The 24947-nt window shown below is 44.9% G+C and overlaps 2 long non-coding RNA genes and 1 pseudogene across 3 annotated transcripts; 2 read left to right on the plus strand and 1 right to left on the minus strand.

The window, feature by feature from the left end:
• Positions 1-1630: 1630 nt before the first annotated feature.
• The window catches only part of LOC120843788, an 82160-nt pseudogene continuing 58843 nt past the window's right edge, over positions 1631-24947 (minus strand).
• LOC120843789 lies at positions 13748-17678 on the plus strand. Of its 2 annotated transcripts, none has more exons than XR_005716252.3 (3): positions 13748-13898; positions 14519-14634; positions 17603-17678. It is a non-coding gene; the product is annotated as an uncharacterized LOC120843789 (long non-coding RNA). The 2 variants fall into 2 exon arrangements; XR_005716253.3 differs by lacking the exon at positions 13748-13898 and adding an exon at positions 14344-14374.
• On the plus strand, positions 21118-21854 carry LOC121838306. The gene is made up of 2 exons (XR_006078454.1): positions 21118-21618; positions 21713-21854. It is a non-coding gene; the product is annotated as an uncharacterized LOC121838306 (long non-coding RNA).

Consider the following 24947-nt stretch of genomic DNA (forward strand, 5'->3'; position numbering starts at 1 on the left):
TAAATTTTGGATTCGGACGGCGCGTGTATCACTCGGGAGAGCGTTAACGAAAGTCGTCGTCAAGGACGCCTCTCGGGTGTCATTGATGCCCGAGAGGTGTCACTGACGACGCGATAGATAGAGCAAGAGCACTTGACCGCAACAAACTGTTGGCGGATCGCCCCGCGCCACGGGAAGATCGCCGGCCAACTAACCTTGTCCTAACGTGCAGCGCTAATTTCCCTGACGTCAACCAAATTCTTAGCAAACACTTTAATATAATCGAACAAAGCCAGCGACTAAAAGAAATACTTCCATCACCTCCCCGTGTTACTTACCGACGTTCTAGAAACCTAAAGGAAATAATCGTGAATTCCCGCACCACACGGACGTTCTCCTTGGGATGGAGACCTTGCGGGAAGCCTGGGTGCAAGGTGTGCGCCGACATCGTCACGACCGATACTGCCAGAAGCACGACATAGAATTTTACCATAAGGACCGACGGGGACCTTACGTGCTGCACTCGTGACGTTGTCCAGCTCCTTGAGTGTCAGGTGTGTCAGATGCAGTATGTGGGACAAAGCATGACAGCCTTCAATAAAAGATTAAACAACCACCGATCCCATTCGACCAAATTACCCATTCTTCCACTCTCTAAACACTTGGCACAAACTGACCACTCATTTGATAAACTCTCTGTCATTCTGCTTCACTCCGGCTTTCGATCAAACCTAGAACGAGAGCTCAAGGAAGCCCATCTTATATACAAATTTGACGCGGTCAAGTGTAGTATTATTGAGAGCCCGGGGAGACCGAATTGCGTACGGCTCGTGTGAACGGCCGAATTGTCGCCCCTTCCAATCCCCCCCCCCCCCTCTCTGCCCCCCTTTCGCTATTTGTCTAGCAGATGTATTGTGAGCGGCGCCCTTTGGCGCTTCTGGTCCGGTGTAGGAGTCCGACCGGCATGGGGGCAAGGTGCGGGCCTCGCCTTCGGTGGGGCGCGCGGGGGACGGCCTTAGATACCTCTGTAGAAGAGTATGCACTCGGGCTAGTTGGTGATCCATGTTTGTGAGGACAAAAGCGCTAAGAACAACGGACGAGTAAAAGAAACGAACATCACAGAGCTCTGTGTTGTTCGTTTCTTTTAATCGTCCGTTGTTTTTAGCGCTTTTACCCTCACAAACTTAGATACCTCGCTCGGCCGGCCGCGTGCGGCTTTTTGCCCTTGGGGCCCTGCCATCGCAGTTTCGCCGATGGAGGAGGTTTTTCGGGGATGGGGACACTTTTGTGCTTCATTCATCGTTCCGCCTGTCGTAATCTTAACTCCAAATCTAATTGCTGCTGCCGTCACTTTTTGTGGGTATTTTTGTTATGTTGTACGTTCTGTCGTCCCTTCTCATCTACTACTTTCTCCTCTCCCTCTTCGGGTGAGAATCTCGGCCATTATATGACCCTGTTCACTTTTAAGTCACACTTGAAGAAGGAGGGTCACCGTCCGAAACGTCCGATTAAACTATCCAAGTTTGTTTGAACCTCGGTGGCTTTTTTACATATTACATATATATATATATATATATATATATATCCGTGTCAAAAACCATTTTCTTAACTTTAGCTTCTCAAACAAACTGTTTTATTTTTAGCAATTTCATTATCCCAATAACACTCCCAGGATGGAATTACTTGGGTGGCACTCCGAATATTGGTGGTAATATTGGAGGGTTTTGTTGTTGCATGCTCTTATATATCTTGAGCAGAAAGAAGTAGGCAGTCCATCCGTATCGGGACGCTTCTTTTCCCAAAGCTCGCAGTCGTCTGCAATTGAGATTCACGGCAATTGAAAGTCTAAAAACGTAATATAGTTCGTAAGTAAGTATATGTGTCCAAATTGTTTTATGGTGGTATGGACAATAAAGGGAAACCAAGGAAAAAAGCAAAGGCTGCCGACGGGTTAGTGTTACTGAGGAATTAATACAAATGGCGAAAGTATTAACTTCTTAGTTCAGACGCTATACTTTGTTTTAACTCAAGTTTCCAAAGAGCGATTGCTACGGCCCTTCCGAGTCAATCAAACCGATGAAGACGATGCATGTGACAGCCGTCACCAATATTACTTTGAGAGAAACATGGCAAAAAATATGTTTTTTTTTTATTGAATGAAGTAAATCATGTATTTTTATTAAATGAAGTAAATCAAGTTTATTTAATGTAAATGAGATACAGTTGACTGATATCAAATTCAGTTTATTAAAAACAATATTGCTGTAAAATATTGATTTTTTATCCCTATAGTAATCGTTTTCACCTGGAAAACTCGAGTAAGAATGTCGGGCTCCTCCCGGAGCTTTACTAATGTCCGGCTTGAAGTGAATAATCAAGGTATATATAGGTGTATTTAAATTAGATAATTGTTACCTTGCGAACCCTATGTGCCAGAAGAACATTCAAATATTTAAAATTCCAAAAGGCTTATCTGCTTACAGAGTACGGAGCAAGAAACAAATTGTTTTTATTGGTAACTATTGATTGATCTATTGTTGCCCAAATTCTTTCCACTATCTAGTCCTAATTTTGCGCAAAAGTACAGTACTGGAGCTTTTAAATTTTACTTTAGAGCTTTATCGCGGTAAAGTACACTCTAATAATAAAAAAAGGGGGATTTGTGACTTTATTGTCCTCCTGAATAGGCGCGAAAAAATCACGGAGAAAAGTATAAGGATCCTATTGGACGAAGTTGCTCGAAACACGATTAGACCGTAAAAGCCGAATGTGCACATCGACCACGAGCATGTCGTTCCACTTGCCCATTGTTCCTTCGCGCATCGTGTTTTTCTCCGTACTTGCTGCAGGTGCTCAATCTCCAGAACGCATCTGTTGCTTTCGGTCGCGCTTTGCCTGTGCGCACATGAAAGTTTAATCAAAGGCAAAATGCTCCCACTGAGTATGAAGCTTCTAATATGGATCTTACGTGAAAACTATCGCATATGAGGGGTTCTCACTTATGGGTAGCTGATAATTTGAAGTGTCTGGAATTCTTGATCACTCATTGGGAACAGCGATTTCTTGTCGTTTGCATTCAGGTGCGAGGTGTGTATTTGAATGAGCAGAACCAGTTGCATGAAATTGTTTCTATTACTTTTTTTGTGCCCTACTGGACTCCTGTGTAAACAATCCTTCATGTTAGAAACCAAAGTTTGAAAAAGGGTGCTTACCCGTCTCGTTATGATAAAAAAGAGCGCAGGAGTCGCTGTCCGACAACAAGAGATATAATGTTCCTGAATATAATTCTGGAAAAAATAAGAATAATAACAAAATATTAAAGGCGGGAGAGGAATGGCAAAGAAATAGAACATGCAGACAGAATGGAAAATGATAACCGCAGGCATAACCTACTTCTATTTCCTCGGTGTCTGAAGGCCTCCATGTAGTTGGGAAACGTATATCCGTCCGATGTTCCTGGTTTCATGTCATACATCGTTTTTAACCTGTAATGGTTGTTAAGCAGAAAGTCATTATCGAATGAACGTGCTCCCTGAAGTCACTTATGATGGCATGATATAAATACAGAGTGTGTTTGTTTGACGGCTCAGATTCCCGATTAGAGGTAGACGGACTTATGGAAAAAAAAAAAAGAAGGCATAGTTTAAAGTAAAAGAATTCCCAAGTTCAGCCAGCGAAATTGAGCCCTTTACCAACGTACAGATACTTCGGTTTATATTTACACTGTGGTCCAACGGTGACCAACTGGAATGGCTCCAAAACGGGTTTTAAATATTGCAATGACTATAAAACACATACTCAAATGTATTTTCTCTAACGAAATCCCGGTGGTTTTAAGGACCATATGGCAAGCAACTAATTCTAATGCTTAAAAAGTTATCTAGATAATTAACATATAGCTATTTCATGCTTCTCATTTTCTACACAAATATTTTTGAGATGACTCTAATAATTTTAATGTGACAGCTAAAGACTCGGTCACACTCTTACAACCGAGTACGACCAAGAGAGGCAAGACCGGTTTTTAATCCTCTTGCGACTCCTTAGGACCGGGAGCGCTGCTGCGAAGCTGGTCCTAAGATGTCATAAGAGGATTAAAAACAGGTATTGTCTCTCTCGGTTGTACTTGGTTGCAAGAGTGTGAACGAGCCTTAAGTGTCGTAATAAAGAAGTGGATGAGTTAGATCCAAATTTTTGTTTCCAAGTATGTTCGTAAAAAGTATGTTCGTAAAATACTCTTTTTTAACCCCATTTAAAGCAGAATTTTTAGGAAAGCTCTAATCGAATTTTTTGTTATAATACTCAGCAGGCTGTAAAATTATCAACCTGCTAACATTAATACTGTGAGAAATAAATGGCAAGCACACGCCGCAATATTTACTCGGTAATTAAATAAGTCAGCAGTTAATCTGTGACGATATTGTCCCGAATGGCAAGTGATCAGGCGGCGAAACTGAAGAAAACAAAACGTTTAAAGGTTCGAACGTGTGTACCCCCCCCCCCCCCCCCCCCCCAAAAAAAAAAAAAAAAAAAAAAACTAAAACAAAACGAACAACAACAAAAAAAATAATAAAGGCTTGCGTCGTTGACATCGATGGCGTTGAGACAACAGCTTCGAATGCTACAGTGAGACTGACTGCACTCGCCATGCGGAGTCCCTTATGTACCCTCTTGGGTTTCTGGAACATGCGGCGTAAAATTTTCGGCGCGTAGAACATTCGAAACTTTATCAGACGGGATTCTTCTCGAACTTACGAGAACGTCAAGCTAAAAGAATAAATAAAAGAAAGTAGAAGGACATTCCGCTGACTGGAATCAAACCTAGAACTTCCGCGCGACACTCAAGCGCGGTAACCATTTGGCCACGCACGCGCTTTCTTGGCGGCGTGCGTGGCCTTACTCCCCCCTTTAAAAAAGCATCGTATCGATGCAGCTTTGCGGGAAATGAATCAGAAAAATTAACCAAAATAATTGCAAACTACGGAGGCCTGAAAAACACATTCCTATCGAGCGTCGTACAAAAACTAAGTTCACAGTCCTATGGATCGTGGCTTGAGACGCACGAAGTGTACGACTTCCGGTCGTGGATGGCGGCGCGATGACGCCCGTGTTGCGTCATGCATCACTACATAGTTTAGATCCCCGAGTCGACCAAGCACTTTGTATGGTCCGAGGTAACGCTTCAGGAGTTTACCGCTTCGTTGTATCGGGGTCCAGACCCACACACTGTCTCGGGGCTTGAAGCGAATGTCGATCCGACGAAGGTTGTACCGGGTAGAGTCGGAACGTTCTTGATCTTTAATCGGGAGTCGAGCGAGCTGGCGAAATTCTTCAGCTCATTGAGAAACACCCTGGGCGCGTTGGCTCCCATCGTCAGCTGGTTCGTGGGGCAGCATCGCGCCGAGCATGGTCGTTACTTTTCGCCCATGCACGAGTTGAAACGGCGTTAATCCTGTGGTCTCTTGCACCGCCGTGCTGCAAGCAAACGTCACGTAGGATAACACGTCGTCCCACGTCTTGTGATCTACTTCGACATAAATGGAGATCAAGTTGGCTATAGTTTTCTTTAGCCTTTCAGTTAGTATATTTGTCTGCGGATGGTACGCACTGGTTCGACAGTACCTTGTGCTACTGTGGCGAAGGATTTCTTGCGTCTGCTGAACCATGAGCGATGGTCCACAGCCTTTATTGAGAACTTCGGGGGCGCCGTGCCGGAGGACAATGGACTCGATGAAAAACTTGGCCATTTCAGCAGCCGTACCTGATAGAGGGGCTTTCGTCCCGGCGTACCGTGTGAGATAATTGGTTGCCATCATTATCTATTAGTTTCCTTCCGTCAATAGTGAGAATGGTCCATGTATATCCATTTCGATTTGCTGGAATGGAGAAGATGGCGGCGCAATATGCTGAAGAAGTCCTGCCGGTCTCATCGGTGGTTCTTTCTGTCGTTGAAACTCGTGGCAAACCAAAAATATTTCCTATAGAATACTGGAAAGAATAACCAACGTCCACGCCGTGTTCTTGTCGCTGGAGTTCTTCTTGTAGAGCACTCCTTGTCGAATGGAGAAGGCTGGTAGTGTTCAAACGAAAAAAAGGGGAACAGCGCATCGTTGTCCCTCTAGGTGCTCGATGAGTGCTTGCCGCTTAGGGTCGTCTCGTTGGAGTGCTGCCATGTCGCTGACATCCAGAGCTTTGAGGAAACACTCATCGTCGTCGTCTTTGGTGCATATAGCACCGGCCTCGACTAGGGCCCTTGACAGGCAGTTGGCGTCATTGTGCTTCGGGCCGGATTTGTACACCACGGTCATATCAAACTCCTGCAGTCGTAAACTCCACCGGGCGAGACGTCCGGAGGGGTCCTTTAGCTTCACGAGCCAGCAGAAGGTGTGCTGTTCTGTCACCACTCGAAGACGACTATCGTACAATTATGGACGGAATTTTATTAATGCCCAAACGACAGCGACGCACTCTTTTTCAGTCGAAGGGTAGTTCTTCTCCGCTTTAGACAGCGTCCGACTCGAGTATGCGATGACTTGCTCTTCCCCGTCCCGCCTTTGGACCGGTACCGCGCCAAGCCCGGTGTTGTTGGCGCCTCCGTGGATCTTCGTTTCAGCGAACTGGACGAAACGGCTAACAATCGGGGGCGTCTGGAGTCTTCGTCTGAGCTCATCGAATGACCGCTAGTGTTTGTTTTTTTTTTTTTTGTTTTTTTTTTGTACACTCGAACATTACGGCGTCCTTTGTGGGGAGCGTCACCGGTGCGGACAGCTTGGCGAAGTCCCGAACAAACCGTCTGTAGTAGACTCAAAGTTTGAGAAATCTTCTCACGGCCTTATTGTCAAACGGCGGCTTAAATACAGCAACGACGCGGGTCTTCTCAGGGTCAGGGAGAACACCTTTGTTGTTCGCGACGTGGCCAAGGAGCGAAAGGCCGGCGGTTTTGATGGGTTTCTGAAACATTCGGTGACAAACTCTTGGCACGTAGAACATTCGGAACTTGATCACACGAGAATGTTCTCGAGCTTAGATGAACGCCAAGTTGAAAGAATGAATAAAAAGACATTCCGCTGACTGGAATCTAACCTAAAACCTCCCGGCGACACTCACGCGCGGTAACCATTCAGCCATGCACGCGCTGGCTCGGCGAAACGCGTGGCAATATTATCTTTCATAGGATTCCCAAGGTGAAAAGGTGTATGTTAGTACTCTTTTTATTATGTATTTAAGATCTAAATTAAAAACAGTTTCGTACTTATTCAAGGTGCCCGTAGCCTGAGCAAGAATCCAAGAGAGCCAATCAAAGAGCGCCTGAAGAGTGCATTGAGGCGGCGCTTGTCAGGTGTGTTAGCCTTCTATCACCAGCTAAAGCAAACACATTCAGTGATCCTGCGCTTGCTTCTGTGCGTGATCGGTTTAGCCGGTGATGGAAAAAGCATACGGGCGCCATCACAAGGGACTTTTGGCGCTGCTTGATCATCTCCCTTGAACCGTAGCGTCGGCTGGGGTCGGAAGTGAAACGGAGTAAAGGGGTGGAGCTCCATACTGAATTCTTACCTCGCTTCCTACTATAATAATGATGTTAAAGGGCGGAACCCTAGCCTTTGATAGTCACCCACAGAATGCAACTGGCAGGGCGTCTCTTTCTCTTGCCCGGACTCAAATACATCAAAATCAGTTTTCAAATATAAAAAATACCATCCTACATAGTTCTATAGGAATTTAGAAATTGAAATTCAATTTATGGATGAAGAAAGAATAAGACAATTAAAACAGGGACAACACAACATCTTTCAAAAATGAAAGATGTGGTTGTGTCGTCAATGTTTTAATTGTTTTATTCTTTCTTCATCCATGACTTAAACCAACACGCTCTTCTCCCAAGCATGAAATTCAATTATATCACAAACTACTGCACAATAAAAGCGATTGCATTACATTACAACGACGTTTAAGAATGAATAAAGTTCCTTCAAGATTTCTTTGTGCAAAAAGTCGTGCTTAAATATTTTCACGGGTGGTGACCAATAAACACTAAACAATAAATAAACAGAAAGAAATAAACGTTTAATGTGGCGAACTTGTGCCAAAAATAAAAGGGTACAAAAGATAATAACGGAGCGTCGCGGGCGTCGAAGTCGGCGTAGCAGCAGAGTCAAACGCTGGGCGAAAACTGACTGCAGATCAGCACGCGGAGTCCCTTATGTACGCGCGTCGGGTTCTGGAACAATCGGCCCAGACTGTTCGGCGACTGGAACATTCAGAACTCGATCTGACGAGAATGTTCTCGAACTCACAAGAACGCAATGGAAGAACAAATAAAAGAGCATTCCACCGACTGGAATCGAACCCAGACTTTCCGCTCGACAGTCAAGCACGGTAACCACTCGGCCACGCGCGCGGTTGCTCGCTGACGAGCGTGGCATTACTCCCCCCTTTAAAAAGGCATCGTCTCGATGCCACGTAAAAGGCAACAAAACAGAGCGAAATAAACAAAAAAATGGGAACACAATCCTATCAAGCGGTGCACAAGATCACAGTTCGCCGTCTTATCGAGCGTAGTACGGCTTGAGGCGCACGACGTGGACGACTTCCGGTCGTGGATCGCGGCGTGATGAAGTCCGTGTTCTGTCGGGCATCACCTCGTAGTTCATATCCCCGAGTCGACGAAGTACTTTGTAGGGTCCGAAGTAGCGCTTTAGGAGTTTCTCACTGAGACCACGGCGGCGGATCGGTGTCCACACCCACACCCTGTCTCGGGGCTGGAAGTGGACGTCCCGACGACAAAGGTTGTAGCGGCCAGTGTCGACACGTTGTTGGGCTTGAATACGGTGTCTGGCGAGCTGGCGGACTTCTTCTGCCCGTTGGGCAACCACCTGGGCGTCGTCGCTTCCGTCGAGAGCCGGTTCGTGGGCTAACATCGCGTCCAGCATTGTCGTTACTTTACGACCATGAACCAGTTGGAAGGGTGTCACCCCGGTGGTCTCTTGCACGGCCGTGTTGTAGGCAAATGTGACGTACGGCAACACCTCGTCCCATATCTTGTGCTCCACGTCGACGTACATGGAGATCATGTCGGCGATGGTCTTGTGAGTCTCTCCGTCAGCCCGTTGGTCTGCGGGTGGTACGCCGTTGTGCGCCGATGGCTGGTGTGGCTGAGACGAAGGATTTCTTGCGTCAGCTGGGCCATGAACGATGATCCACGGTCTGAGATCAAAACTTCGGGAGCGCCGTGCCGGAGGACGATGGATTCAATAAAGAACTTGGCGACATCCACAGCAGTTCCTACAGGGAGGGCTTTCGTTTCGGCGTACCGTGTGAGATAATCTGTGGCGACAATAATCCATCTGTTTCCTTGCGTCGATGGTGGGAAAGGACCAAGTAGATCCATTCCGATCTGCTGGAACAGTACGGTCGGGGGAGCGATCGGATGCAGGAGACCTGCCGGCTTCGTCGGCGGTTTCTTGCGTCGCTGGCACTCGTGGCAGGACCGTGTGTAGAAGTGAACGGTCTTCGGCAGCTTGGGCCAGTAATACCTTTCACGAATTCGGGCCAGCGTACGGCTGTAACCAAGGTGTCCGGACGTCGGATCGTCGTGACAGGCTTGGAAGATCTCTGCTCTAAGGTCGGTGGGGATTACCAGCAGCCATGGTGTGCTGTTCTCCTATAAAAATGGCTTCGGCCATTCAATATACATCTGACTGACATTCTATTGCCCCTATCGCCATTCGATTGCTCTCGCTTGAAATTTATGGACACGGTATTACCCCTTTATTGAAGTTTGGCACTGACGTGGTAGGCGCTACAATGGCAATCAAATGGCGAAAGAACCCTTTAGCGTCTTTTTATTGGCAGGTGTCAATACAGAATTCGGGTATCGTCTTTTTATACTCATCCTATTGTCAATCAAGCGCCCCCGGTGGCAGTGCAATACCGGCCAAATTCTGCTGCAAGTAAATCAAACTTTAGGTACAAACCATAGTTATAATATACGCTAGAGGTTCAATTGGCCTTGTGTTCCGCGGCAAATTGAAGAAAACCATACATGGTAAATTTCTTCCAAAATGTAATTTAATTACAACTAAAATCATTTCGCTCCAAAAGTAGTTTAACCATAATTACAACTACTACTATGTGAAAAATAATTCATTACAATTACAAATTACATCAAAAAGTAATGCAATTACTTTACAATTACTGATTTCTGGGAGCGACCATGTTCGTCTATATAACTTCAAACAACATGTTAAGGATGCAACGCATTTCTTCATTCCTTGCCCAAATGTTTGAATCGCCGAATATATGTCAGGAATTCTACATTTTTTTGTAAATTTTCTTAAATTAATGAGAGAAGTTAACAATTTGGGATAATGAAATCCTACGTTCTTATATTTTCAATAAATAATAATAAATTAGTTTATATACACGAAGACACCAGATCACTAAAATAAAATTGGTTGACACACTTTTTGTTAGCCAGGCAAATAAAAATGTGACAATTAGCCATATCTGAATATTTTAATACTGTTAATATATCACTACAATCTACATCCACACGCGCTAATACAACCATATTTACAGACAAACGTTTCATTTTTTCCTAAATTATTTACAGTGAGTTGATATTACAATGGCTCAAAATTTATAAGACCCGAATATGGGCTCCCGAATCCATCATGAAAATATCCACAGGTGCGAAGTCAGCTCAAAAATGCTTATGCAAATAATATCCGAAATAAAACCAACGAATAATAAACATGAAAATAATACAAAAAAATGCGACAGTATTCAAAGAGGGGCGCAAAAAAACTGGCAAACAAATAAATAAAAAAAATTACTTCATAGACCCTTAAGAACCTCAGCCTCGGCCGCCTTTTTTTTTTTTTTTTTTTCGGACATTTTGTTTTGGCGGGACATTTGACGATATTTACGACATTTCTTTTTTATGACTAACACTGAAAAAAAGAAAAGAAAAATGCTGTCGACGACAGTGCTAAAAGCCCGAGCTCGTTGCTTTGGATCGCGCGCCACGAGCGCTCCAGCATCGGGTGCAGTCATGCCAGTCAACGCTACTCGCTCGCTGCTTGCACGGCCTTCGCAGCTATTCTATGCAAGGGTGATAATCCGTCGTACTGCACACAAGTAGAGCTCCAGAAAAATGCGTACGAAATTACTGCGGCTGGGCTCTGTCGCCTCCGGTACACGTAATCTTCATTTGCAACAGGAGTGACGGACGGCACCGGGCGAAGTTTGAAAATGGAGAACGCTTATTTTGATGTTCCTAAGAACGCGACGAGTACAGGCGGCAATGTTGACAACACGCACCAGCGCGGACACCGCCGAGCCGCCGAGCACCCTACCACACACACGCCGAGCGACGGACATTTCACAATGCAGTCAGCGGCATCCAAAGAAAACGTGTTGTTGACGTAAAAATAACTAAGATGTCAAAATAAAAGCTGCTATTTTTACGTCCATGACGCCATTGTCCACGCCCCCTGGATATCCAATCGGTGTCGAAAATACGCAGCCTCCGATTCCAAACCGAAACTAAATTCCTGTCGTAGTTGTGTGGCTAAGCGACGTTTCGTATCGCGTATAAAACTTTTATTTTAATACATTTCTTTTAGTTTTTTAAGTTTGTTAAAACGTTTTATTGTTTCGGTTTGCCACTGTTTTACGAATAATGTTACGTTAACTTTTTTATTTTCGCATTTATTATACACCTCGAAACAAAGTCTTTTACAAGCCAATCCAATCCACCCTGAACTTCATTTGCGTCGAAGCTTCCGTTCAAGCATCTCCTTGGTTTGTTTCCTTGCCCTGCCTTTGCCTAATCGCGCCCGAGAAGTGTATTCTGACAGGTATTTTCCTTAGGCGAGCATCTCTCCTCGCGCTTTTCGTCAAACCGTCCGACGGGTTGCGAGTTACAATCGCGAAGCCATGATTCGGTCACCCAACACGTCGGTCGGCCTGTCAAACGTTTTATCGCACGTGGGTCGTCACTTCGCGTCGGCACGCATCGCTGCCTACCCATATCTGCTGGCCAGGTTTCTTTGTCGGCCCGCGCGTCTTATCACTGTGGGTGATCTCAAGCGACGCGAGCGAAACGCGTAAAAAAAGAAAACATTGTGGTTGGAGCCGTTTGATCTACTGCGCTATATATATATATATATATATATATATATATATATATATATATATATATATATAGAGAGAGAGAGAGAGAGAGAGAGAGTAAAGCTATGCGCACTCCGGAGTGCACTTCGGACGGAAATGGCTATACGCACTCCTCCGAGAGATCATGCCGCTCGGGCCACCCTTTTAGAACGGCGCGTGTATCACTGGGGAGCTCGTTAACACAGCCCCCCGCCTGCGTTCACGCCGCTTCGCGGCGACAGTATCGGCTGCTAATTAAAATCGTAACCAGTACACGCCGCTTCGCGGCGTCCAGCAGGCAATCCAAGCCCCGCTGTCCTCGATCGCACCTCGAAAGGGGGTCCCATACCATTTAGTTTTGCGAAGTTTCTCAACAACGTTCGATTTTTTTTTTTTTTTTTACTGTTTATCGCAAAAAAAAAGAAATGTCCTAAATATCGCCAAATGCCTCGACAAAACAAAATGGTTGAGAAAAAAAAAAGAAAAAAAAGAAGGCCCACTGCGGATGGAACCTGCGTCCACTTGCGTGTGAAGCGGACACCTTGACCCCTATGCCATGCCTCCGCTTAGAAAATTCGTTGTGACCACTCGTTTCATGCGAGAAAAGCGGAGTGGGTATAGCCGTTTCTGTCCGAAGTGCATTCCGGAGTGCGTATAGCTTTACTCATATATATATATCTATCTATATATATATATATATATATATATATATATATATATATATATATATATATATATATATATATATATATATATATATATATATTTATTTATTTATTTATTTGGACACACAAAATAGACGGGCACTAATTAACTTCACTAACATGCTCACATACTCTCCACTTGTCGTGATTTTTGTGTGGGCTTTGCCCGATGATGCTAGTGAGTCATTCTCATTTCAAGTCGAGTGTCCAAGCCATTTTGCACGCATGTTCGGACTCTCGGGATTTGCAGAAACTGGGAGTCTGCAACGCCTGCTGTCCTTGTCTTTTTTTCTCCAGTTCATCTTTTTTCCTTGTGCAACAGCAGACTGTCGCACAAGAGCGACATCTTTTTCATGCGTGGTGTCACCTGAACCGTAGAATGCTCGCTTCATAGTGTGGCCCGTGAGGCTGTGCGCTTTCCGCTGTCTGCTTTCACGAACACAAATACGGTGATGTACCCAGAGTGCACCGCTCGCTAGCCTTGCGTGAGTACACTCTATATGGTATATGTTGTTCAAAGTACCTTTATGCATAGCTGATCCAACCTGCATTCTCTTTTGCCATTGCCGGTAGCAAATTGTGTCTGTTTAGTATTGCACACCTGCCAACTTCCCCGTATTACCCAGAAGTCTCTTAAATTTTGATCAGTTTGTATGATTGACAGAAAAACCTCCCGAAAAGAGAAATTACCCTCCCCCTCTCTTTTGTACTAAAGAAGAGTTTTTGCCATCACTGTGGACGGCTGCAATCCCATGAGCATAGGCAGTGCAATATATAAATATAATGAAGTTGTCTTCATGCAAATTTGTTCTCAATATTTCTTTTTAAAACACCCCCCCCCCCCTCCCCTGCTTAGAAATTATCCTGAATTTGGTGTTCCCAACCTTGGAAGGTATGGGACTGTCTGTGCCTTTTCTATCTTGTGTCATTTATGTAACGTAATATATCTGTTCTTCATATTTATAATCGCTGCAGGCCTGGTCAAGGAGGAGTTGCTCAGTGAACTACTAGTTTGAGTTCCCTGAGACGGACACCACTGACATCACCTACAGTGCCGAGGTAGAGGCTTAATGGCAGATATCAATAGGAGATGATGGTAAGCTGTCCTATTTATTTAGCAGTGTCGGAGTAACTCACTTGAGTTTTCATCACTGTTTTCGCTGGCAGTTTGTGGCCTGCACTCAAAAATGGTCCATTAATTGTCCATGTCCATTAAAATTGATGCAGCCTTCACATTTCTGCGGTTTAGAGCGATTCACAGACATATGTCGATCATAGTCGAAACAGCGTGGCTCATCATTAGAGTTGAGTGCTGAGTTTCGCTTGGCAACTTTTTGGCCACTTCGATCACTACAAAACATTATTTGCCTTCTCAGGTACCCGTCACGTCTGTTTGGTTGGACAGCCACCAAGTTGACTTGGATGTCAGCGCCTGTTGTCATCAGAAACTGGTCCTTGTGCTGCCACATCATTTTTGGTGGTGGCGCTGTCGTCACTTTCCGACGCTTGCGCTCCCCGAGTTCCCATTCAAGATGGTGAGTGGTATACTTGTGAAGGCCTCGCTGCTGCAGGTGCTGCCATGTAGCTCTGGCTCGTGGTGGCTCCACCGCCATCATTTGTGCTCCCTGTGATCCCAGCCGGAGTGGTGACAGGGATTATGCAAGGGCTCTTTGTCGCAGGTGCTGCCACGGACTTTGGCTCGTGGGGGTGCCGTCGCTACTGACAAAGCCTGTGCTCCCCGTTGTCCCTGTTGAAATGGTGGCTGGAACTTGGAGAGGGTTTGCTGCCACAGCCGGTCAGTTCAAGTTCCGCACAATCTGCCGTAGCCCTTGAGAATTCGTTCCTTCCATGTTGAGGTTCTAGTAGGAGAAGTCCACCGCTGTTGAGCTACATGTCACTACAGCAGTCAATCTGCAGAGGAGCATGGCCATGTGACCACACTTCTGAAATGTTAGAGCCTTGTTGTGGACATGGAGGCCGGTGTGAGAGATTTAATATGCGTCTGGCACATCTGCCCGGCGAAAGAACTCATGGGTGTGCCACATGGAAAGTGAGCAGACTGTGCAAGTCTCTTTTACAAAATGGCGCTAACAATAGGTAGTGTCTGAATCATTCTTGTCTTACGTAGGTGATACTTTCTAGGAGTAATGTGTTAGTAGATAGCTATGGTGTTATTGCTTAACTCTGAACAAGATACAAAGTATGAGACATTTTCAGGCCAAGTAAAAAATTTCTGCTCACTTTAATCTTGAAGATCTTCCAGAGTTTCACATCATCCAGCAATCCTGAAGGCGATGCACCACATGTAATTATAATTAATATTTCCGCTCTTAGTGTACCAGGAAGGTGTTCAAAAAATTGTAAGTAGTGTTAGTTGCTTAGGAGAGCGATGTGTTGCACCTTGGCGTTCCATTCACTTTGGGATGAGCTGCTTCATTCTTGTGCGTCCTTGGTTGTTTCCTTAGCCCCTAAAGATGTTGGAGATTTATATGTTTTATTTTTGGGGAAACCATGTTATGTTAGTATCTGGCATGCTTCTTTTTATTGCTGAAAGCTGTTTGAAGTGAGCCTTTTGTCCACCTAAGAGCATAATGATTGGGAGCTTCACTCAGGTGTGTTTTTTAGCCACACCGCAGAGCATGATTGTAAGCATCGATGCATGCTATTGATACCATGATCGGGACTTCAGAGAGGATCAGTCAAGTCTTCCTATTTTTATTTCCATTGATTCTTTGGCATTCTAGATATCTTTTTGTAAGCGTGTTCACGTAAGCTTGTTCAACTTGCTGGGTCATAGTATCGGGTCGTTCTGTAATTATCATATGATTTATGCATTTGTCATTAGTCTCATCTGAAGTTGTCATGGGCACATGGCTGACACATTTGGTGCTGCTTTGATTTGGAGGGTAAATATTGTCCGCCATAGGTCTAGCAAACTTCATATATTCTACACTTCAAAATTTTCTCGTAGACCTGATTACTAGGCAATAAGCTCCTTTTCAATATGTGATTTTACTTAAATTGAAAAGCCAAAAGGCTTTTAATAATCAGCCACATGCAGAATAACAACAGTGTTTCTGCCACCTAGTGTGGGAGAAAATGGGTGGGGGGGTGGAGGCCAAAGCAAACGCAAGCAGTGTGAATACAACTCTAGGACTTATATGCGGGGTAAGTGAGGAATTTGAGCTGTCTACCAAGACCGTGTAGCTCACACATTTAGCAGAGGATAATTGGGTTTGATTTAACAAGCTATTGGGGTAGTTGTAAAGCTCCTATACAGCCCCACATGGAGTCACCCTGCATGCACTGATCTAGACTGCTCGTTTCACATAGATTTTTGTGACCTATTGATCTAACTGCTTCTTTTATTTGCAAATTTTTGTGTTATTCAGGATAATTGGGAACCCAGCAAAAGGTTGGCATGTCATGGAGTAAACATGCCATTGTACAGTGTGCTTCACTCTAAAATGTAATGCATGAGCAGTGGCCAAAGCTGATGACACTTGTCTGATGAGGAAATCAATGATACTGCACAAACTGAAGCATATCTTCCTGGGACTGTTGCCATTCCCCTATACAATTATTGCATGACCTCCTTGTTTTTTTTTTATTGCCCTCAGTTAATTTGACGAGGACTGGATTGCTGTTATCCTTAATAGGTCGTCATATCACGTTTATCTTAAGGTCCAATTAACGGGAAATTTGTTTTGATAAGTTAAATAAGGGGAACAACAAAATATTCAGAGCAATGTCTTTTTTTTTCTTTCTATTTTTTTGCATCACCGATACATTTATTGGTCACTGCATTGAAACTGGGAGTGTAACGCACGAAGAGAACTGCAGTGTGACCCTCCAGTCTCTGCCGTCAGACGATTCACACATTCTGCAACATAAGTGCAGGATCAGCTTTGTTTTTTTTTTTGGGGGGGGGGGGGGAGGCGATTTTTCTGAGATGACATGAAAATGTTGTGGTCATCACCATCAAAGTGATTTTTTGTCTGCATGTTCCCTGCTTTAGTGACAAGGCCACTGACAAGCCGCTTCACGGGTACTAAATTGAACCGCTTGACAAGTTGCTCAAACAATAGTGATACACAAATGGCAGTACGAGGGCAAGTTGAAGAACCACAAGTAGCGCTTGTCCTATCACTTCTTCAACTTGCCGTTGTCCATAGCACTATTTGTGTTTTGCTCCTCTTCATCTGCTTCATAAAGAGCAAATATATAAGGCTGCTTAATGAAATGACAGCGTCCTTCAAATCGGTAAACATTTCTCTGTAAAACATATTGCCCTGGCCAAGTCCAAGTCTCGTTTTCACGATGAGTCGCATAGTGAATCGGCTAACAATGGTTGATGAATATGATGTAGTTCTACTGAATCAGTAGCATACTTCAATCTCTCTTCTGCACAAAACCTATGTTTCGGAGCGGTTGACATAGTGTTTTCTCGACAGCCGAGGGGCTTGAAGCAGGTGCTTAATGTCTGTGAGCCTCCACCATTGAAATTTTAACTTGTCACTTGCTCTAGAACTTGATAATGGAGCAATGGCAGATTTTATGAAGTTTGCGAAACCGACGTCGGAGACCTTCGAATGGGAAAGGTTTACAGGGCTAGAAAAATAATGACAGCACGTCCTCACTCACAATTATCTGTAATAAAAAGACGGTGCCCAAAGAACTGTAGCTAGTTTTAAGTGTCACTCGCTGAAGCGGTTTGTATATTGTGTTAATTCCTGCATTTTGCTGTTTCTTTTCTGTTTCAGGATCCAGTGTTACATTCCTGTGGCTTTTTGGTTGTTTCCCAATTATTGAAGGGAGTTGCAGGCTTATCATGGGCAACACAGTGCTTTGGTGAGTGTACCTTTTATTTACTGCTTGGCCAATCAAATCGAGTGGCTTTGCAGGAAACTCTCTACAGTTTCAGGATGTTTGAGGGTGTGTTCTCCTTCAGACATTCTGAAATGGCACAAATATTTTTGTGCTGCATCACTATACTCTGTTGAATGACCAGCTGAAATCGTAGAAGAAGCTACATGCTCGTTGGACCAGTCATATGTCTACCTTTCGCCATGTGTTACACTCCCGCCCATAACCATGTGCAGAAGGCGGGGTCAGGTAACAAGAGGGAGGTGGTTGATTGATCCGGTGGGTGCGTAGTTACCACTACAGTCAGCTTAGAAGTGAATGTTAATTACTCAAGCTTTAAATAGGTCACAGTACTCAAAGCTTGAGGAACACCTGAGAAGTTTTTAGAATGTTTATATTTACCGTGTCTACTCGCTCCATGAGTCTCAAACTACGTCCAACTGGGCTAGCCATCAAGCCAATTTTCTTTCGCCGCCAAGCGGCCAGGCCACTTCAAACCAGGCAAAGCATAGCGGTGCATGCTTTCATGACTGCAAGTGTGTAGTTGCGGATGTGATCAAGAGTGAAACCGAGCGGCGCATACACGTAACAAAGCTGGGGTCGAGGAATTGCCCAGCTTTGGACATGTTTCGCCCACCGAACGCATTGATGTCAACAAACACGCGGTCATCTGTAGTGTGCTTTCGGACAGTGAAATCGTGAAAGTGGTTAGGCCTAAGGACGGTCGCGTCACTCACCATGCTGAGTGAGCTTCCCTAGTAAAAAAATCTTAAATGTATAAAAAAAATGTATGTCCAACAAACGCGTATGATCCAATAAGATCATATAAGAAAATACAAGAACCTTATAAAAACATATAAGAACAATATAAAATTATATTTGAAGTTATAAGAAACTTCTTTTCAGTTCCTTAAAACTTCTTATATAATCTTATATATTTCCTATATTGTTCTTATATGTTTTTATAAGGTTATTATATGATCTTATTTGGTCATATGCTTTTATTGGACACCTAAATTTCTTACATGCAAGATTTTTTTACTATTCACTAGGAGGGCGCTTTTCCTTTGACAGAAGGCACACCGAAAGCACCCTAAAAAAAGGTTTTCAAATTGTAGAACATGGTTATTGTAGCGCGCCCACGACCAGCCGTCAATGTGCCTCCGTCAGTGGAGACATGCCACAGTACTTTGCCGTGTCATACTGCCACCTAAAATTACATTTTCGCGAAGTGTGTAAATGCAGAAATTTACCCTGCATAATGAACGCACCCCCGAAATATATGTCAATTTCAGAATAAAGAGGTGTGTTCATTATGCGGGTAAATATGGTAAAAAAGTGAATGATGACTCAAACAAATGCAAAACTCATACATTGGAATTTGAAAAAAATCACCAACCATATCCTACAACAAGGTCCCAACGTTTCAAAAACAGCTTGTTTTTTTCTTCAGGGGTGACTGCTTCCAGATAGGGGACAACAGCTTCGTTTTCTTCTACGATAGTCTCTTTTTTTCACTTCGTTAGGTGGCTGAGTCCGTTCACGTAACATGATGGCAATGTGCCAGTGGACCTATTGATGTTTCCTGGTGTTGTTTGGATATGCCATGATTATAAAAAGCTGCTGGCAGAAGTTTGTCTGAACATTTATGAGGGTGTTGGCAAAGTTGATGCGATATTCATTGTCCTCACAGTGCTGTGCAAAAGTGCTGCGTTCGTGGTCGAATTTGCAGTTGTTTTTGTGTTGTTGAATTCTTTCTGGGAAGTTCTTTGTTTTTCCAATGTAGGTGGCATGGAATTGAATATACAATGCCCTGCGCTCTTTGTTTAGAGGGATGACCTTTAATTCGCAGCATCATACGTCAATGTGTTGATACCGGTTTGTGGGACACCTGAATACTTTCTTTTACCAGCATACATGACAGCGCTTCGCTAGTCCCCTTTATGTAGGGAACACAGATGCGGGCGTGTGGACGGATGTTTTTGAGTTTTTAAGCTTTCTCCCGACCAGGCAGGCCTCTGCCAAAATGTTTACCCTCAAAACTTGCACTGCATGTAGTAATGGCTCTTGGTCTGCGAGAATTTTTGTTTTAGTTTTGTGTTTGTTGAGCATTATTGGGCAAATGACAAAGGCTATGCCACCTCATTATGACCACAGTAAAAAGAGCTATACACTTGATAACATAGTCCTGTCATGTTTTTGCTTTGAAAAAAAATGTTAACACACAAGATTAATCTATTTCTTGACCCCTTGACTGGGGACCCATGACCAAAAAAAAATGTTTTTGTCCCTATTTTGTTTATATTTTTTTGTATGAAACTTGCTACCATCATAGCTTTAATTTCTAAAGGAAAATTATTTCCGATGTTAGGGGATATATGGTGCTTCCTCCCGTACGATAAAAAGAGTGAGCGTTTAAAGACGCACTCCCCAAACTGATTGAAGAGTGGTGCATCTATGAGTGCGCCCCCCAGGCTGCTGTTAAAATTACCAAGCATCCAAAGATCTTATCAAAAGTAATAGATAAATCTTTGTCTAAGGTGAAGTGAATATTTACATTAAATTCAAGTAATGACGCAATAACAACATGGCAGTGCCCACAAGCTGCATGCGCATGAACGAATTTCACCATCCAAATGGATGAATGACCGTTTTGGCAGAACTGGACAATGAGGAAAAGGGTACCAATACTTGAGTGTAGCTTTCTAGGGGCTATTATCATTTTAAATTGCAATTCTCATTTGCTCTTTCAGCTCGCACCTTCACGGAGTACAGCAATGTGGGGAAGCAAGTCGAGGACAGCATCTCTCGATTTCTGTCCCGGGGGCGCTATGCTCTTCCAGGTAAGCTGCTTCCCTCTCTTAAGAGACACGAGTAGACCCTTTTATTCAAGACAAGAATGACGATAATAATCACATCAAATAAAATGGGGAACAAGGGGACAAAGGGGATTCCTCTTTGACCTTTCTCCCTCTTGTACCCCTTTCCCAGGGATTATTATTGTATTCATACTTATTACATTATTGTGGAGTTGAAATTTTGACAACCTGTGGTTGGCTGATGTGTTGTGGAAGTTAAAGCTATTGCACATTCAAACATTGTGTGAAATACAGTAGAACCCTGCTGCTGCATCTTTATGCAGTCACAATAAAGGATCATGACATGAGCGAAGATGTAACAACTGATAATGCCTTTGGGATAGCTATAGATGTTTCAGGAAGCTATATTCACTCTGTTTATTTCACCTTAGATTTTATGGCTGTAAAAAAGATTGTCTTATTTTATAGGTTGACAATTTTTTCAACACTTCTTAAAATTGTGGTTGAACTATAAGTAACACACTGTTTACAGACAAGCTTTTGTTTGCCCACAGCAGCTATGGGCACTACATACGCAGGAACTAGATTCGTGTGAGCAGACAAGTGTGTACATGTGCTGTGCCGACAGCCGCGCCATTGCAGTGATGCGTTGTCTATAGTTGCAGTTAAGAAAATATTGAAATATAAGGATGCAAAAACTCTGAGCCCATCGAGCTAAACCACAGCTGCCTCAAACAAATCACTGCACCCTGCATGCCACATCAAAGCAGTGGGGCTTGATGCAATCAGCACTGCTTGAACATGGTGGCATGGAGGTGGTAAAGAAAAATGGGGTGTCGTGAGAGCCTGAATCTCTTATTGTCATACAGGACCAAGCAAGAAACACAGTGCAGAGAGGCAAGGAGGTAAAATAAAGGGAGTAAAGCAAAAGGAACAAGGTATGTGTTCCTAGTAGTCATGCCGGCCACCTTGAGTGGCAGTGTTTGGGCATAAGAACCAAGAAGGAAATTCATGAAGCCTGTAATTCTAACACATATATACTTTTGGACGTTCGATAGGACCGGTTTCCGTGAACATAACAGCCGAGAAAACATGTGATCAAGGTTCTTCTGTGCATATTTTTGAATGTGCTGCAAGAATATTTCTGGTTATATGCCCACTTAATTTATAATGTTTTTCTTCTTTCAGCTGACACCTTACAGACATGTCAGGAAGCAAGGAAAGGTTATTTTTTCACTCATCGTTTACATTTGGGTGATTAACTTAGTCTTGAAAAAAAAACGTCATTTTAATGACATTGTGATAAATAAATTTTGGGTCTTTAAATTGTCTTTCAATCTTTGTTTTCTTCCCATATTGCAAGCCGGCACTATGTGTATCAGTCATGGAATCAATGGTAGGCCATGTAAACTATTGCAGTTTTTCGGCTGGCCAGCTTAAAGTTTACGAGGGGTTGACAATGGCGAAATGGTCACGAAATTCGATCAAATGACATCTATGTGATAATTATTCCCATATAAAAATGGTTGATGCCATCTTGTATTATTGCCAAATGGCAACAGGTGTTTAAGAGCAGTCAATCAGCAGGCAACAGATGTTAATCGTCATTGAGATGTCATCTTGTTGACCCTGATAGCCATTTCGCCACCGTCAACTTTTTGCCGTTCTATTGGTTATTGTCGGTGCATTGCCAGTGTATCTACATGCTAATGCTAATTGGCTATTGGAGGCAGTCAAAACACTATAAAATGTATAGTTCTTTGATTGCCTCCTTTAGCCATTTAACGTTAACATGTAGATACACTGATGATACACCGACAATAACCAATAGAACGGCAAAAAGTTGACGGTGGCGAAATGGCTATCCGGGTCAGCAGGGTGACGTCTCAGTGACGATTAACATCTGTTGCCTGCTGATTGACTATTTGTAAACAGCTGTTGCCATTTGGCAATAATATGACTTTCAAATGGCATTAACCATTTTCATAGGGGTTGTCTCCGAGGTTCTCCTTGTAAAGTACACCTTGTCGGAGGACGAAAGTCGGCAGGGCTCTCGAGAAGACACGGGGGACAGTACCCCCTCGTCCTTCGAGCTGCTCGATTAGCGCGCGCAACTCAGGATCGTCTCTTTGACGTCGTAACATGTCGTCGGTGTTCACTGCACCCAGGAAGCACTCGTCGTCTTCGTCGTTGCTGCTGCCGGAAGGTGTTTCGATGGGGGCCCTGGACAGGCAGTCGGCGTCGCTGTGCTTGCGGCCTGACTTGTAGACCACAGTCATGTTGAACCCTTGTAGTCGCAGACTCCATCGAGCGAGGCGTCCTGACGGGTCCTTGAGGTTCGCAAGCCAGCAGAGCGAGTGGTGGTCCGTGACTACACGAAACGGGCTCCCGTACAAATACGGACGAAACTTCGTGATTGCCCAGACGACAGCAAGGCATTCTTTCTCAGTCGTGGAGTAATTTTTCTCCGCCTTGGACAGTGTCCGACTTGCGTAGGCGATAACTCGCTCGGTGCCGACTTGCACTTGAACCAGTACCGCGCCAAGTCCAGCGTTACTTGCGTCCGTGTGAATTTCGGTTGCGCATCTTGACCGAAATGTCCTAGAACAGGAGGAGTCTGCAGTTGTCGCTTCATTTCGTCGAATGCCTGCTGCTGCTTCTCGGCCCATTCGAACTTCTCGGCGTCCTGTGTGAGGTTTGTGAGTCGTGCGGAAATCCTTGCAAAATCCCGGATGAAGCGCCGATAGTAGGCACATAGTCCAAGAAACCTTCGCACGGCCTTCTTGTCTGTCGGTACTGGAAATGCTGCGACGGCGCGAGTCTTCTCTGGGTCGGGGCGAACGCCTTCGTTACTAACCACGTGACCTAGAAACTTCAGTTCGTCATAGGAGAACCGACACTTTGACGGCTTCAGAGTGAGTCCGGCGCTCCGTATGGCTTGGAGAACTGCTCGGAGTCTTCGCAAGTGCTCGTCGAAGTCGCTGGAAAACACTACGACGTCATCGAGGTAGACGAGACAGCTCTGCCACTTCAGTCCTGCCAGTACGGTGTCCATGACACGCTGGAAAGTTGCTGGAGCCGTGCACAGTCCGAAGGGCATCACCTTGAACTTGTACAGCCCATCTGGCGTTACAAAAGCTGTTTTCTCTCGGTCCCCTTCTTCGACTTCGATCTGCCAGTAGCCACTCTTCAGGTCCATGGATGAAAAGTATCGGGAGTGGCGCAGCCGGTCTAACGTGTCGTCGATGCGGGGGAGTGGATAGACGTCTTTCTTCGTCACTGCGTTCAGCTGCCGGTAGTCCAAGCAGAACCTAAGCGTTCCGTCCTTCTTCTTAACCAGTACAACTGGAGAGGCCCACGGACTGCTTGAGGGTTGGATTATGTCGTCATTCAGCATCTCTTGCACTTGCTCCTGGATCACCTCCCTTTCTTTAACGGAGACTCTGTACGGCGATCGATGCACAGGGCGCGCGTCGTCCTCGGTAACGATGCGGTGTTTCGCAATGGTGGTTTGGCGCACCCTCGACGACGTCGCGAAGCAGTCACTGTATTCGGCGAGAAGGTCACTTAGCTGCCGCCGTTTCGGGCCTGGAAGCTTGCGGTCAATGTCGAGCTGCGCTGGCGCCGTAATGTGTTGCTGAGGTGGGAATGATTCTTCAGCAATCGCGGCGATTTCGGCGGAGTTCCGAATTTACTCGACGTGGCCTACAGCGGCACCTTTCGTGAGGTGTTGCGCTTCTTGTCGAAAGTTTGTCACGAAGACCACGGTGCGCCCATCCTGAAGTTCAGCCACTCCTCTTGCGACGCCTATTCCTCTTTCTAAAAGTAATTGAAGGTTGCCTTCAAGAACAACTTCGCCGCAGGTAGCTACATCGGCCACTACGGGTACGACAACACTTGATCGCGGCGGCAGGTTCACGTGGTCGGCAGCGACTCGGACGACGGCTGACGCTGTTTGAGGTTTCTCTGAAGACGGAACGCGCTTGCGCAGCGTCAATCTGTTCTCACCAAGGTCGATGACGGCGCCGTATTCACACAGAAAGTCCATGCCGAGAATAACGTCTCTGGAACAGTCTTGTAGAACGATGAACTTCACTAGGCACGTTTCACCGCGGATCTCGACGCGAGCAGTGCATCTCCCAATGGGTGTGATGAGGTGCCCTCCGGCGGTTCGTATTTGAGGTCCCTCCCACGGCGTCGTGACTTTTCGAAGGCGGCGGGAAAGCCTCCCACTCAAGACTGAGTAGTCTGCTCCGGTGTCCACCAGTGCAGATGCGTCGTGGCCATCGATGACGACGTTCAGGTTATTGGACACCACTGCAGCGGCGTCGTTTTGGTCTCTGGTAGCGTTCGAGTGGGGGCCCCCCGACGTTCGTGGAGGATCTTGGCGTCAGTCGTCTTCGGCAACTCCACCTCCAGGGGT

This window comes from Ixodes scapularis, unplaced genomic scaffold (genome assembly GCF_016920785.2).
Source record: "Ixodes scapularis isolate PalLabHiFi unplaced genomic scaffold, ASM1692078v2 PGA_scaffold6__148_contigs__length_123643588, whole genome shotgun sequence".
Taxonomy (NCBI): Eukaryota; Metazoa; Arthropoda; class Arachnida; order Ixodida; family Ixodidae; genus Ixodes; species Ixodes scapularis.